Raw genomic sequence first — 15,670 nt, forward strand, 5'->3', positions numbered from 1 at the left:
TGCCAACCAAGATATTTAGTTTGGCAGAAATAGAGAATGCATCAGTGATTGATAATGATTGTGACACCACTACTGATTTGCACAGGAAGGAAGCACGGCCAATGCTCTTGTGCACAAGAGCTGTGATAGAGACCACTTCGACAGAGGTTCAAAGAAGGGCTTCAAGGTTGGGTGTTGGGACAACATGAAGCCCTCTAGATCTTACTTGTTCTTCCAAAAATAGGAGACTAGTGCAGAAGGATCTTAGCATTAAAGATGGTTGTAATTAATCAAATTTCTTAGGAATAATTTGGCTTTAAACGAGGCTTTGGAACTTCATGGAAATCATGGTTTCAGAAGTGCTACAGAATACCTTAACACCTAGGTTAATGGTATTCCAGCATTATTCTTCAACACCACATGAAGCTAAGGCAAGGTGATCTTGTTTTGCCATTTTTATTTACCATTCTTGCAAAGACCACAGGAGTGCCAAGACACAAGGAATTATGTAAAGCTAAAACACAAGGAACTGTTGCTTGCATAAAAGCGACCACAGCAGTGCCAAGACTCTCCCATCTACAATTTGAAGATGATACTATAACTGGTTGTGAGGCATAGTCCAAGAAGCTACAGCCTTCAAAGAAATCTCCAATATATGATTAGTAGCTGGTCAATTGATGAATCTGAACAAAACATGGTTGCCCAAACATGCCTGAGCTGAATCTTGGGCATGAATGAACACTAACACTATCAAGCTGATACCTTAGGGAATGATTGATATCAGGTAGAAACACAGAGAAGCTCTGGAAGTAGTTCCTTGACAAGAATCCAAGCTGGAAAGAACGGTCACTTTCACATGGAAAACATTTAACTCATTACACCCACCCTGCAGACTCTGCCAGCTTAAATGATGTTGGTTCTAAACATGCCCTCTTAAGTGTCCACTAGAGGCACTGGATGAACAAAGCACTTGGCCATAAATTTGTTTGGAGAATCTTCCAAGATAAGCACCACTTGGAGAAATAGTAGATCGGGTATATGGAATTTTATCACCTCAGTAGCCAGCTTGATTAAATCCTTCCATGGATAAGACACGGGCAGAAATTCCAACATCAGATTTTATGAATATGCCTGGCTTTAGAGATATGCCTTTGGACCAAATGGAGACCTGGCAAGAAATAAAGGAGACTCTACATGCAGCTATTGAGATAACTGAGGGACAGTCTCAGCTAACAAGGACATGACTAAATTTGGTTCAAGTAGATTTTAAAATTGACCAAGCTTCAGGAATTACTTAACTCCTATCACATCACCATTAGATATAAGAATGAGGTAGGTGGAATGGATCAAAAAGTGGCAAGTATTAAGTCAGACAAGGGTAAAGCATAATCATACATTAAAACACCGCAGAACAATCAGAGTTACCATCAGCCATGGCTCAAAGAAGAATACGAAAGTCTGTAAGTATACATTTTGTGGCTAGCAATCAGCAACAAAGTCCTAACCCATGACAATATGGTCAAAAACAGGATGGAATGGAGCCTTGCAGTGTATTCTGTCAGAATGATTCTGAATCAGTTCATCATCTCCTTTTACACTGCTCTTATCACAAGAAATTTACAGGTGGCTCATGGGAAAGTTTTCGATTTGGCTGCTTCCTTTCACATGAAAAAACAGGCTGAAGTTTAGCAGATTAAATTAAGATCCAGACTTGGTATTGGCAAAGTTTAATAGTTAAGTTGTGGTGTTGTTCTTGCCATCAAGGTTCAAACCCCACTGGGATGTTGTTGAATGTTTCAATGTGGATGAGGTCCCCTGTTTGTGATCTCGCTAGTTCGTAGCTCCAGGGCAAAAGCGTTTACCCTTAAAAAAAAAATTTAAGATCCAGACTTCGAGGACTGGATAATCTATTATTGTTTGAAATTTTAGTTCAGAGAAGTAGCAAAAAGTTTGAAAAGTTAAAGCTCCAGCCATTACGGAATAACCAAAATTGAAAATTTTTTTGCTTTACAGTTGAGAACTTGGCCCCCAAAGGATCAGAACATCAAAATGAATAAACAGCATATAAAGATGTATTGGATTATAACACTAAAACCTGTCCCTGCTAATGCGGTTACTTGAAAGATCATAAAAGTCCAAGTAAGAACCCAAGTAGAGGGTTGATTCAAATTAATTTTTTATGGACCAGCCAAAGGGATTCTATGGAGAGCAGATCATGCAGGGGGGAGAGGTGGCAGGGGAGTGTTCATTGGTCTAAACTTATAGTGATGACTATGGCAGAGACACACATAACCTTCAAGAGTATTAAGCAGAGTAGCCGGAAACTCCTTTTTCCCTTCTTGGGCACGTGTATTCCTGTATCCGTTTCCATATCCGAAATGGATACGTATCTGATACAGCTCAGATACACGTCGAATACTGTACCCAAACGTGCCCAAAAAACCTTGATTTCCAACCATGCTAGATACCATGTGATTTGATTTTTTTTAAATTTGACGTAAATCTTCCTAAATTTAATTTTTAAAAACTTCATTCATGCATTTAAAAAGAAAAAATTGGTACAACCAAAACCTACACCAAATGAGAAAGACAAATGAAATGTTTTTCTATTTCAGTGGCCCATTTTTTGGGTTATCTTCCAATGCAACTCTACTATTCTTGCATATTGTAGAATGTTAAATCAACTTATCATTATTTATGTAGCAATTATGTGTCTATATTGCTTTTGAAGTAATGGAAATCTCCTTGAATAACTTGAAAACTGTGTTAAATATATGTGTATGTGTTTTTTATGAATGACATATCCAGCCGTATCCATATTGGGGGTCTTAAAAAATGGTTGTATCCATATCTGATACCGTATCCGTATTTGTATCCATATCCATCTCCATGCAACTTTGGTATTAAGCACTTTTTGCAGATCTAAAGCTTGCAAAGGAACGAAACTGGTGAAGTTGGATATGGGAAACTCCAAATCCAGGGTCTGACTTGCCCAGTTGAGGATATCAATGAATTTCTCAAGTCCTTCCCCAGTATCACAATCAATCATATTATATTGTAAGGGAATTTATCTGCCAATCATCTAGCAGCTAGCCAATTAAGAGATTGAATTAACCAGAAAGAAAGGGATCAATTTCAAAATCAATAAACCATTGAGAATTTACTAGGGGAAGACATAAGGATTTCATATAATGAGGGACAAATTTTCATTAATGCTGGTGAAGGGACCGTAGGGTGCTTTTTGATTTTAAATCATGTGTGCTAAGCATATGACCAAAAAAAGATGGTTAGTGCATGCCTCACACTTGTCACATGAAAAGTGAGTTTCGGAATTAAACACGCATCTCTCATTGTGCATTCAATTCCTTGTTTTCTCCCCACTATGCAATTGCTGCTCAAAAAATGCAATGCAGGAAGCCAAAGACAGTGACAGATTGATTCAGCAAAGTTCAATATAATAATTATATATTGGCTCCATGTCTCTTCATCCTGGTAAATTTGTGAGGTCCGGCAAATCTGCTTTTGGTTCAGAAGGTGATGTAAATCAAGAAAGAAGGGGAGATTTAAACATATTGTTTCCTACTCCTCAACCTCCCTTTCAATTTCTTTTCTCATGGCTATTTATGCATAGAAAAGCTTGTGAAAAAATTCTAAGATGGATTTTTCTGTCTAATTTACTGTATAACATCTGTGAATTTGGTTAGGATGACTGCAATCCCTGTTGTCACTTTTTTCATAGCCAATTGAAATCTAATGCATTGCTCCTGCTATTAGAGCAGTTCTATTCCTCTAGGTCACCCTTAAAAAATCCTCTTCAGTGTCAACTATTATCTTCGCATAGAAAAAGAAGCTGTGTGGACTCTCCAAAAATTTATAAATGTTCTATCTTTTTTCTGCCAAAATAACTTCAGGTCTGAAAATTTAGAGATTTGGCAGACCAGGAGTTCACTTGTTTGTTAAGAGTTGTACTTAGAAAAGCAGTCTTGAATCTTGACCCACTCGCTCCATTTCATGGCTCCAACAACTAGCTTCTGTTCAAGAAGACTTAGCTGTACTTGAAACAAGAGAAAGGATTTCGCAATCTTATTGGCTCTTGCCATCTACTTAGTGAGAAGAACACAGGAAATACCGAGAGGTGGGAGTCGGTGCCGGTTGGGGGGGGTGTGGTGGGTGGGAAGAGGTTGAGAAGGTGGGGGTGAATCAGTATTTCAAACTTTTCTAAACTATAAATGCATGAAACCACATAAAGCATAAAGAAAACAACCATTAAAACACAAACACAAGGATTTTTTGTGGAAAACCCTTTCGGGGAAAAAACCATGGCATCAAATAGCTTTCATTAACATGAATGGTCACCAACCCTGATTACAAAAATGAGCACCAACTCACAGAGAGCACCAACTCCAGACTGTATACAAACTCGAAATGCAAGATTCAATAAAACTTTTTTGAATACATACAGCACTTCTATCACCAGCAAGAAATATACAACGTCCCTCAACATTAAGATATTCAGAAGAAATGCATTAAATGCTCAGAAAACACCTTTATCAGTCTAAAGATGAAATAGCAGCTCAGAAACTAATAACACACATCTCCTTCCACTTCTCCAAATCTCATACATGGTATATATATCAGCACATACGCCGCTGTAGCTTGTTGACTATTCTGGACTATCTATCCCTTTTTATGCAGCTCAGTTGTTGGTGGTAATATTGTACGAGAATAAAACCGTAGTTAATTAAGTAGTACTTGTCTTTGTTAGTATGGTAACCGAGGGATGGTAGTTACGGGTGCGACGGTTGCCCCTCGCACCCCTCGGTACCTTAATATACCATGGAAGGTAACTCGTAAGCAGAGATGATTATGAATGGAATAGTATCTCTTATATTTGCTTGATCTTATCTGGTATCTATGGCATTATTGTTTTGCATTGAGTATTTTATCTATATGTTCTAAATTGTTCACCCAGAGGGTAAACATCAGGTGTCGTTGCCGAAATTTATCCGGAGCACGGGAGTATACTACATGGCACACGAATATTGGGACAACCATTGGCCGAAGGGATGAGCAATAACCCGAACGAAGAACCTGAAGAATTGTTCAAGGGAGAACTAGCACTCACAAAAGATTTCTCCTGCATCCTCCAAGTGGCGATTGAAACACACGTGCGAAGGGAAGCCACCACCAAGGATGTTCCAGAGGACATTGTGTGGAGTGCACTTGGTGTAAGCCCGGCGGTAAATCGGTTGATGAGCAATTTGCCCAACCTTCTGGCACAGGCATTTTTGGCTCTCCAAAACCACAGGGAAGAGACCTATCAGGAGAACAGACGCCAAAAAATCCTATGGGAGTTTCACGAGCGCCAAGAGGAGCGCAATGAAACCGACCGAGGGGTGAATAATCCCTGAATGTGTACGGGCGAAGGAGAATAAAACAAGAACACCCCCACTGTAGTGACATACATTGTATACCAAGGATGAATTAATAAAAGTGTTCCTTTCAATATGATGCCTTGTTCTATTGCATAAGGAGAATTTAGAATTAATGCCCAATCTGCTAAATAAGGACAAAAATAAGAAGGAATACATAGGGGACTCTGAAACCGCCCAATGAGCATTAATTCTCGAACAACAAGTAGAACGAAGAAGAAGATTCAAGAGGATTGCCGAGGAAGGAAGCGGCGGAAATGACAGCAATGGCTCTGGCGAGGGCCAAGTTTCCACACTAATAGAAACCACCAGGAAACGGTTGGGGGACCTTTACCTAACATTGGAGGAGATCAGTGACGGGAGTACGATAGAATCGTACACGCCATACAGAGGTGCTGAGACCAAGAGAGAAGACGAGACAGAGACCAAGAACAAAGAGGTCGAGGATACCGGTGCGATCGAAGGTGTCGGGAGGACACAAGGTCACGGTAGTAGAAGCAATCTGTTCAGGGCAGGCTCATCACACCCTGGTAGTCAGAGCAACTTGGTGGGACCCAACGGACCAAATCTCGACGGAGTACCTTCGCGAGGACCAATGTCTAGATGAGTTCCTAGAGGGTCAAATTCGAGTTCTGGAGGGCAAACCAGGCCGCCGCCAAGAAACATAATGGCAAAAGAAGACCCCGTATGGCATTGTCGTACATGTGAAACAATTTGGTCGGCCAATGGCGTGGCCGATAGGGCGGAATGGGTGGTGCAATTCCCCACCACCCTACGAGGAGTAGCCATCGATTGGTACTCGGATGCTGACAAAACCCAACTGACAACTTGGGATGAATTGCACAAAGCCTTCGAAAAGAAGTTTCGACTCCTCATAGATGATAATGAAATCATAGCAGAAATCCTGAGTACCAAGCAAGGGAAAAGTGAGACCATCCGAGCATATAGCCGACGCCTCAAGGAATTGTTGGGAAGAATGGATAACCAGCCCGACGATGGGTTGAAGAAAAGGTGCTTTGTGGAGGGCTTAAAATCGTCACTCAGAAGGAAAATAAAAATTGTACCCCCCACATCCTACGACGATGCCTATAACCGGGCAATGGACCAGAGGAGAGTGAAGGGAAGACATCCAAGAAAAAGGACAGATCCTCTGGAGAGGACTCCTCCGACGAAAGTAGCAGCGACGAGGGATCGAGTAAAAAGGTACAAGCCCTTAAAAAGGATCTGCACCGCATGATGAAGGAATTCAAGAGCATGAAGGGAAGCACCAGCAAAAATGAGGAAGTATGGTGCACAGAATGTAAGGAGGAAGGTCACACAAAAGGCTCTTGTCCAAAAAAGGCCTTCTGCGATATTTGTCAAGTGTCGAGACACTCTACCAAAGAATGTCCCTACAACATGAAGACACACGGGAACCAAGCGCTCTTCACCCAAGAGCAGCCACCAGCAACAGCAGGCACATTGCAGCCTCAAGCCAACACCACGGCATCATCTGGTGGTTACAGAGGTAACCAAAGGGAAGGAAAAGGCAACAACAATAATAGCAATAATCGGAGTTGAATGCAGTATGATGCCAATGGACGACCGATGATTCAATGTCGAGCATGCAACCAATGGGGACACTTTGCGCGGGATTGCCAAAAAGAGGAGGCACCACAGCACTTGTGCAAATGGTGTGGTCCTGGAGAACACGATGAGACAAATTGCCCCAAGCCAAGGGTTAACCTCCTCAACATTGAGAAGACTGGTGAGAAAAAAGTACTGGCAATCACTCATGCTCAAACCAAAAAGGCCAATTAACTCGACCCCCGTACAGAGAATGAGAGATTACGAAAGGCAAAAGCCAATATTGAGCATGAAATGACGGCCCAACGACGAAACAAAGAGGTGGTGAGTACATCATCCTGTACTGAAGCCGAAAATAACATAATTGGGCAAGTACTACAAATAGAGGTGCCGATAAGGGTGAAGGACCTTCTAGACACAATGCCACAGCTGAGAACCCCCATTTTTAGTTCCATACAAACCACTGCGCAGGCACCTTCGGGTGGGACACGGGCGGAAGTTCCGGTCACCCCCTTGGCTGACCCAATGTTGTTGGCCTTACATAGTGGTCGGCATCCTGCGGTAGTAGAGATGGGAATTCTCGGGGCTATCCTCAAAGACACCATCGTGACAGAGGTTTGGGGGTGAATGTGCTGCAGGAGGATACGTGGAAGAAGCTAGGGAAGCCAACACTATGGCCACCCACATTCAACTTGGTAGGTGCAAACCAGCACGACATCAAGCCACTTGGCACCCTGATGGCCCAGCCGGTGACCATCGGCACACAGCCCTTCTTACTAGATTTTGTGGTAATCCCACTCAAGAAGAAGGGGTATGACGCCATCTTAGGGAGAGGGTGGCTGGTTACAACAAAGGTGAAGCATGACTGGAAGAAGAACACCCTTTACATGGAGAAGGGGGGCAGAAGTACACCATTGATCTGAGGACCCAGGTTGTCGGCGAGGAACTTGCGTCATCTGACTCGAATTCGAAGGATTCAAACAGATGGGAGTGGGACTCCTATGAAGGTAAAGACGAGAGGGAACCAAACGACGAAGGAGTGCTTGAACTCGGTGGATGCTCAGAAGATGACACTTCCTCATTGAATGGACTCTTCCACTGGCAAATGGAAGACTATGAAGTGTTTCACCCTGCTTGTCACATGCTACAGATTGAGGACGAGCCAGGCGAGAAGGAGTTCCCACCAAAGTACACGGAGTATAAGGAGGGAGACGCCAAAGTAAATGATGTTCCGGCGTACGAATTTTCAAAGGATAGACTAATGCGGTACAAAGACCCCACCATGAAGGAGACAAACTTAGGAGACACTGCCAACCCCCGAAATATCTGGGTAGGCGACAATTGGAGCCTGGTACTGAAGGCCTCAACATTCCAAATCTTCATGGAATACAAGGACATATTCGCTTGGTCCTACAAGGATCTAAAGGGGGTCCCGCCAGAAATGTGCATCCATCGGATACCATTGGTCCCGGGAGCCCAACCGATACGGAAGAGGCTATACCAAATGAATAAGAACTATGTTGCCAAAGTGAACGAAGAGATTGAACGGATGCTAGAGGTCGGCATCATATTTCGGGTGGAGACAAGTGAGTGGGTCTCGCCGATTGTGATCTCACTGAAGGAGGCCAACCAGATCCGCATCTGCATAGATTTTCGGTGCCTCAACGCAGTCACCATCAAGGATCCGTTTCCTATACCTTTCACAGACAGCATCCTCGAGGAGGTGGCCGGCCATGACATGTACTCATTTCTAGACGGCTTTTCAGGATACAACCAGATTTCAATAGCTGAGGAGGACAAGTTGAAGACCACCTTTGTGGTGGAGGACGGAGTCTATGCATACAACCGGATGCCGTTTGGGTTGTGCAATGCTCCTGCGACCTTCCAGAGGATAGTCCTTCACATCTTCGATAAGATGTCTGTGGGGAATTTTAAAGCCTTTTTGGATGACTAGTCGATTTTCAATAGCGAAGACGCTCACTTGGTGGCGCTAAGAGAGTGCATGGAGAGATGTCGAAGGGCCAGGCTCGCCTTATATCCATGGAAATGCAGATTTATGGTACCACAAGGAAAGTTGTTGGGCCATATCGTTTGTAAAGTTGGACTGAAAACTGGCTTGGATAAGGTACGAGTAATTGTAGAAATGGAGTCGCCCATTGATGTGACGGGAGTCAAGTCCTTCTTGGGACACATTGGATACTACCGGAAGTTCATTAAGAACTTTGCCCAACTTTCTTTCCCACTAGACAAACTAACAAGGAAGGGCGAACCGTACATATGGGAATCGGCACAAGGGGAAGCATTCAAGGAACTCAAGAGGAGACTGGTGGCAACACCCATTCCGGCCTATCCAAACTGGGACCGAGAATTCCACGTACACGTGGATGCCTCGAACTATGCAATTGGGGCTACACTGGCGCAAGAAGGGGCACACGGGTTGGATAACCCCATCTATTTTGTGAGTCGGTTGATGTCAAAAGCCGAGAAGAACTACAGTACCACCGAGAGGGAAGCCCTCGGAATGGTCTATGCCATACAAAAATTTCGACACTACTTGTTGGCGACACCCTTCACTTTCTATGTGGACCACCAGGCTTTGATGTACCTGGTAAACAAACCCATCATCCAAGGCAAGATAAGCAGGTGGCTACTGCTCCTTCAGGAGTTTACATTCACAATAATTGTACGGCCAGGCAAGAGCCATGTCATTGCTGACCAGTTGTCTCGGATTAGGTCCGGAGAGCCGCCAGAGGGGATGAAAGACGACTTTCCAGATGCTCGCCTATTCAAGATCACAGTACTGCCACCATGGTATACTACCATCGAGGAATATCTTTCCACCTCCGTATTCCCCCAAGGTATGCCATCGAGAGAACGAAGAAAACTCGTGTTGAGAAGCCGCACATTTCAGTTGATTAATGGATTGTTGTATAAAATGGGACCCGACCAGGTGTTATGTCGGTGTGTGATGGAGGAAGAGGTGCCAAGCGTTCTGAGGGAGGCACATGAGGGGCCAACGAGAGGCCATATGGGACCAGACACTACGGCAAGAAAGGTGTTGCTAGCAGGCCTATGGTGGCCCACATTGTATAACGATGCCAGAGAATGGGTAGTAGGTTGTGATATGTGTCAGAGAGCAGGGAAACCACTGAAAAGGGATTTCATGCCCCTCAACCCTTCGCATGCTCAGGAACTATTCGAGCGCTGGGGGTTGGATTTTATTGGGCCACTGAAGGCCAGCCATGCCAGGAGTGTCGCTACATTGTGGTAGCCACAGAATATTTAACCAAGTGGGTTGAAGCGCGGGCCCTGCCTAACAACTTGGCCGTAAGTACAACAAGATTCATTTATGAGCAAATCATTACACGATATGGTATCCCTATGCAGTTGACCAGCGACAGGGGCGAACATTTTGTGAACCACGTTATTAAACTCCTCACTACTGAATTTAAAATTTTTCATTCATTGTCCAGCCCCTATTATCCGCAAGCCAATGGACAGACCGAGGCTACCAACAAGATTCTTGTGGGGGTAATTTACAAGTCTTGCGGTGTCGAGGGAGACGACTAGGAAGAAAAATTACCTTCGATCTTGTGGGCCTACCGCACAACCTACAAGGTGACCACCGGCCAGACTCCGTTCCAACTCATGTACGGGCAAGAAGTTGTTGTGCCAGCAGAATTCATGGTGCCAAGCCTCTGCATTGCAATCGAGAACAGACTGGGGGACATGGAGAGCCTAAGGGAGAGATTCTATGTCTTGAACAAGCTGGACAAGAAAAGAATGATGGCCCAGTGGGCTACGAAGGCAACCCAACTAAGGAGGAAGTTGTGGCACGACAAGCACTTGAAACGAATGAGGGTTGCTCCGAGACAACTGGTACTGAAATATAATGGGCGTAATGAGATTAAACCAGGCAAATTCAAGGTACGATGGTTAGGACCATATAAAGTCCGCGAGGTGGCAGAGAACAGGGCAGTGAAGTTGTGGACACTGGATGGACGGGAGGTTGCGGGCAGCACCAATGGGTCAAATTAAAACTGTATCACGAGCAGAGGCGATCGACCGACCCCGAATCCTCCCGAAGAAATAATAATTTTTTTTTTTTTAAAAAAGTACAGCAAGCAACCATACAGAAAAGGGAAAAAAACGTACGGTTGGCAACCGTATGGCCATACAAGGCTGTACGGAAGAAAAGAAAAAAAGTTAAAATTAAAAATTACAAAAAAAATAAAATAAATAAAAAATAAAAAAAGGGGGAGCGAAACCACCCATAACCGAACGGAAGCATTTTGGTCGCACAGTATATACCGTACGCGGAAGGTATAAGAAACAGAAACGGAAGTCACCGTACAACGAAGGAAAAGGAGACCCTTACGGTATTCTAGGATATTTGCCCGTGATTAGGAAAACACCGTACGGTAATCAAAATAAAACGCAGTGAACAGCAATTTTGTACGGTCTATGTACGGCCGACACAAGCAAATTTCCATACGGTCTCTGTACAGTCATTCGGTGGAGAAAGATTGTGTGGTGGCACAGAAGCATTTAAAACAAAAAAGTTTCGAGGGGTAGCATCTGGAGGAAAGGTCCCACGTTGAGGAAAATAGGCACATGCAGAAGCTTGTTATTCTAACCCTATTTTTTTAATATTGAAGAGGGCACAAAAGACAAAGGCAGAATTATTTAATGGACGCCAGAGGTGGAAAAAATTGGCAAAAGCAGTTACGGCAGTTCTTGCTACAGTACCGTCAACCTCTGGGAACAAGAAAGTTGTTCGGATTCTGCCTTTGGGTGTGAAGGTGAGGGGAGGCATGGCTGACAGCAGCAAAAGTAAAGGGAAAAAGGTGCAACCCAAAGTGCAGCAGCAGATGGTAGCAAAGAATGATGTGACGATGGACACCATTACCTTCGAGGGTTTGACTGGAACAGATTGTAGGAAATGGTGGAACGAGAGCCCGCATAATGACCCTATGAAGACACAGCTACAACTTGCACAGGTACAGTGGGCCATCCGAATGCCCATATTTTGCATTAAGGACTTTGAGGTGGTGTTGCGGGCCATGATTGGTGCCTATGACCCACACAGGCGGCAGTCCGTATTTGACTACGAGCACCAACAGATTACAGTGTCCTTCGCTCCGACAGAATTTACAAGAGTTTTTGGTATTTCGAGGGTGCAAGGAAAGAAAGTGGACAAGGGGCAGAAAATATCCCTGGTTTTAAAAGATAAACTTCTCAAGCTCATGTGTCGCGACGACCTCACACAAACGGAACTTGATAGTCTCCAGCATGCAAGCAAAGGAAGAGGTCTGAAGAAGTCATTCCTAAGAGAGGGGATATGGCAGTGCCTTGTGGATGTATTGAAGAGCCGCTTGATGGGAGCGAGTAGGGCTTCAGATATTGCCATGGCACAGGTGGTGCTGGTGAATGGCATCCATAATGGTGTAGTATATGACTGGGCATCAGTACTAGCAGATAGGATGGAGGAATTCATGACCCTCCAGCACAGGACCTTCTACATGCCCTACCATGCGATTGGACTCTTCCTGGATGCGGTACGCCTTCGAGCTCACCGGACGCACAACACTTGGCACCATAAGGTCATGTACACCTTGGGCAGCCCCCTATATTTTATTGGATTCACTTGGATACCATGGCACCAAGCGGAGATACACACTCAGGCAAGAAAGGGAAGTGACGGGTGGTGGTGTCTGATTCGGAAACAAAGTCGGAATCCGTGACTAGTGACCCGAGTGAGGAGGCAAAGGACTCCAGTGATACGGCCACCGAGAGTAGTTTCAGAATGGTGGGTAGAGGTGAACAACAGGTAGAGGAGGAGATGGGGGCAACATCTTCTGTGGTAGCGCGCACACAGCCACACCTCCACCTCTCATAGTTGGGCCAGCAGCAGCCACACGACCCTCGGATGAGTTATCTGAGCAGACGGTCTCAACAAGTACCACTTGGCCTCTCCCTGGTGCGGCAGTATTGGCCGTGCCGGTTCCTGGTTTTGGGCAGGGCCGAACACCCGTGATTATGGTCCCCCCACAGGCAGTCACGACATTGGTAGCCTTACCAGAGAAACACGTGGTCGACGACAGGAGTCTCACGGCAGCAGTAGAGGTTGGGGACAATAGCGAGAAGGTGGATAGGGAGGCCATACGAGCAGAGCAGCTTGGAGGGAGTGGTACGCCTTCCCAGATGGATATGCCTTCCCAGATGGACATGGGTGTGTGGCTGAGTCTGTACAAAATGACGCCACTAGCACCAGTTGGAGTAGCGGTCCTCTCCCCACGATGTGAGCCAAGCCCACACGAGATTGTGGACCTGGTCGGAGACAGTTTACCAAAGATAGCACAGATTGTGCAGAGCGACAACTCACCCATTCGTGAGTTGGTGATGAGTCCCAGACAGGAGAAGGAGTTGATCCCGAGCCCCCCGCATGACGAGCCATTTCAGAGTCCTCACAGAGATAGTGTCTTAGCATCTCCGAGAGTGGAGGGCGATAGGGAATTGGAGCAGTTCCTTGCTGATATGGCTGTGGAAGCCCGACAGATGGTAGCCTCTGTGCGGTCTCAGAGAGATACTAGGACAAATGAGGAGTTGGAGCAGCTACTCGGGTTTATGAGGGGAAGGTGCACAACACACTTTGCGTAGTGTTTTGAGTCTACTGGATGGCCTACTACGGAAACCTTACAGATGTTGGAGAATTGGGGCCTCCGCGAGCAGGTTGGCGAGACCAGTAGACAGTCCTTGTTGCGAAGGATAGAGCAGGTTTTTCGAGAGACCTACTATGAGTTGCGGAGGATGCAGTATATTGCTAAGAGTACTGAGACCCAGCGAGAGGAGACTGTGTTGGCACGAGACGAGTTCGTTGCTCGACTCCAGCAGATGGAGGAGCCGCACAGAGAGCAATTGGCTCGGGAAAAGGCCTCATGGGATGCCGAGCGCGCTACCTTGGACTCAGTGTTAGCCGAGGAGAGGTCGGCAAAGGGTGCCTTGGAGGTACAGTTGGCGGAAGCCCGTGAGGACAAGGCTATGTTGGAGACTCGCCAAGGTAGTGCCTTGGAGATGGTAGAGCAGAAAGATAAAGAGGTCTTGGAGGCGGCGCTGATGGTAAAAACAGCGATGGAGCGCCAGATGGTTGCGGAGCGGGACCTCAAGCTGCGGACTGAGCAGGTCTATGAGTTACGGGCTCGCTTGGCAGCTGCACCCCGTGCGTCGACACACTCCTCACCAGGGACGCTTCCTCCACCCCATTCTCAAACCTGAATTCTCTATTGTTAATCATCCCATTTTGTTTTCAGTCGTCAGGAGACGACCTTTTTTGGGGGGGGATGATGTTGGTGGTAATATTGTACGAGAATAAAACCGTAGTTAATTAAGTAGTATTTGTCTTTGTTAGTATGGTAACCGAGGGATGGTAGTTACGGGTGCGACAGTTGCCCCTCGCACCCCCCAGTACCTTTATATACCATGGAAGGTAACTTGTAAGCAGAGATGATTATGAATGGAATAGTATCTCTTATATTTGCTTGATCTTATCCGGTATCCATGGCATTATTGTTTTGCATTGAGTATTCTATCTGTATGTTCTAAACTGTTCACCCAGAGGGTAAACATTAGTCACCTCTTCCCATACCTGTTCAACACCTTTCTCACACACTCAAAGCTCACTCTCTTTTTCTTCTTTAGCTTCACAACTTCTTACCTACAGATACACCCATCACATTTTCAAAAAAAACGACTCTCCTATATTAGATCGTGCTAGACCTCACAAAAATTAAGACTCAACATCCGTTATCTTTTCCCTACCACATCATTCATTCAATGCGTTTTTGATATTCCAAGCTCCGCAGTCTCTCAAAAATTATACACACTTTTTATGGCCTTGGCATTAAAAGAAAACTTTTACACCAATTCTGAAGCACAGTATCATCACCTCACATACCCACGATTTCCACTCCATTAAAAAACGACGGTCCACTTCACCATCAATACTGCCAAGGCATATATGCTTCTGACTTTGTTTTTCAAACAATTTCATTTGCAAGACTTTGACAACATGTCAATAATGACACACAACTTCACCCATCATCTCCAGAAATGGCTCACAACTGCAGCAAATAAATACATCAATAGTCTGCCATTCAAATAAAAAAAAAGGCACAGCTTGCAGAAGTGTAACTGCCACGCATGGTTCTTATTTAGGTCCTTAAAAGAAACCATAGCAATTCAAAAATGCGAGACTCCATGAAGGCAAAACCACGATTCAAGGAGAGACGGCTTGACCCAATAAAGAAAGAGTCGCTCCACTAAAAACCGCCTGCAGACTGCAAACACAAATTTTCTAAAAAAAATACCCACGATAAAGATTAGAACAATATATAGCAATAAAGGAGTCCACAAAGTCCATGATGAGGAAATCCATAAAGTCGATTCCAGGATGCGATTTCAAGAATGATTCCACGAGGCGACAATTTCAACTAACAGCCAAGCCACGTTTCAAAAACAAAACAAAGCACAAATCAACAGCCACGTACCCAATCAAAGTGATATGCTTTTCAACACCATACCCAGAGGCCATGTACTAAGGAAGAGAGAAAACTTCTCTTTAAAACTTAATTCAATTCCAAATAAAAATAATTCTTTTAACATTTAATTCTTGTAATGTTCAACCGATGACGTGG

General features: G+C 44.7%; 1 protein-coding gene across 1 annotated transcript in view; it reads right to left on the bottom strand.

Moving 5' to 3' along the window:
* The window catches only part of LOC131038599 (ribosomal lysine N-methyltransferase 3), a 75,628-nt gene that overhangs the window by 1,359 nt on the left and 58,599 nt on the right, over positions 1–15,670 (bottom strand). The gene's annotated exons all lie outside the window — the stretch shown is intronic.

Source organism: Cryptomeria japonica, chromosome 3 (assembly GCF_030272615.1).
Source record: "Cryptomeria japonica chromosome 3, Sugi_1.0, whole genome shotgun sequence".
Taxonomy (NCBI): Eukaryota; Viridiplantae; Streptophyta; class Pinopsida; order Cupressales; family Cupressaceae; genus Cryptomeria; species Cryptomeria japonica.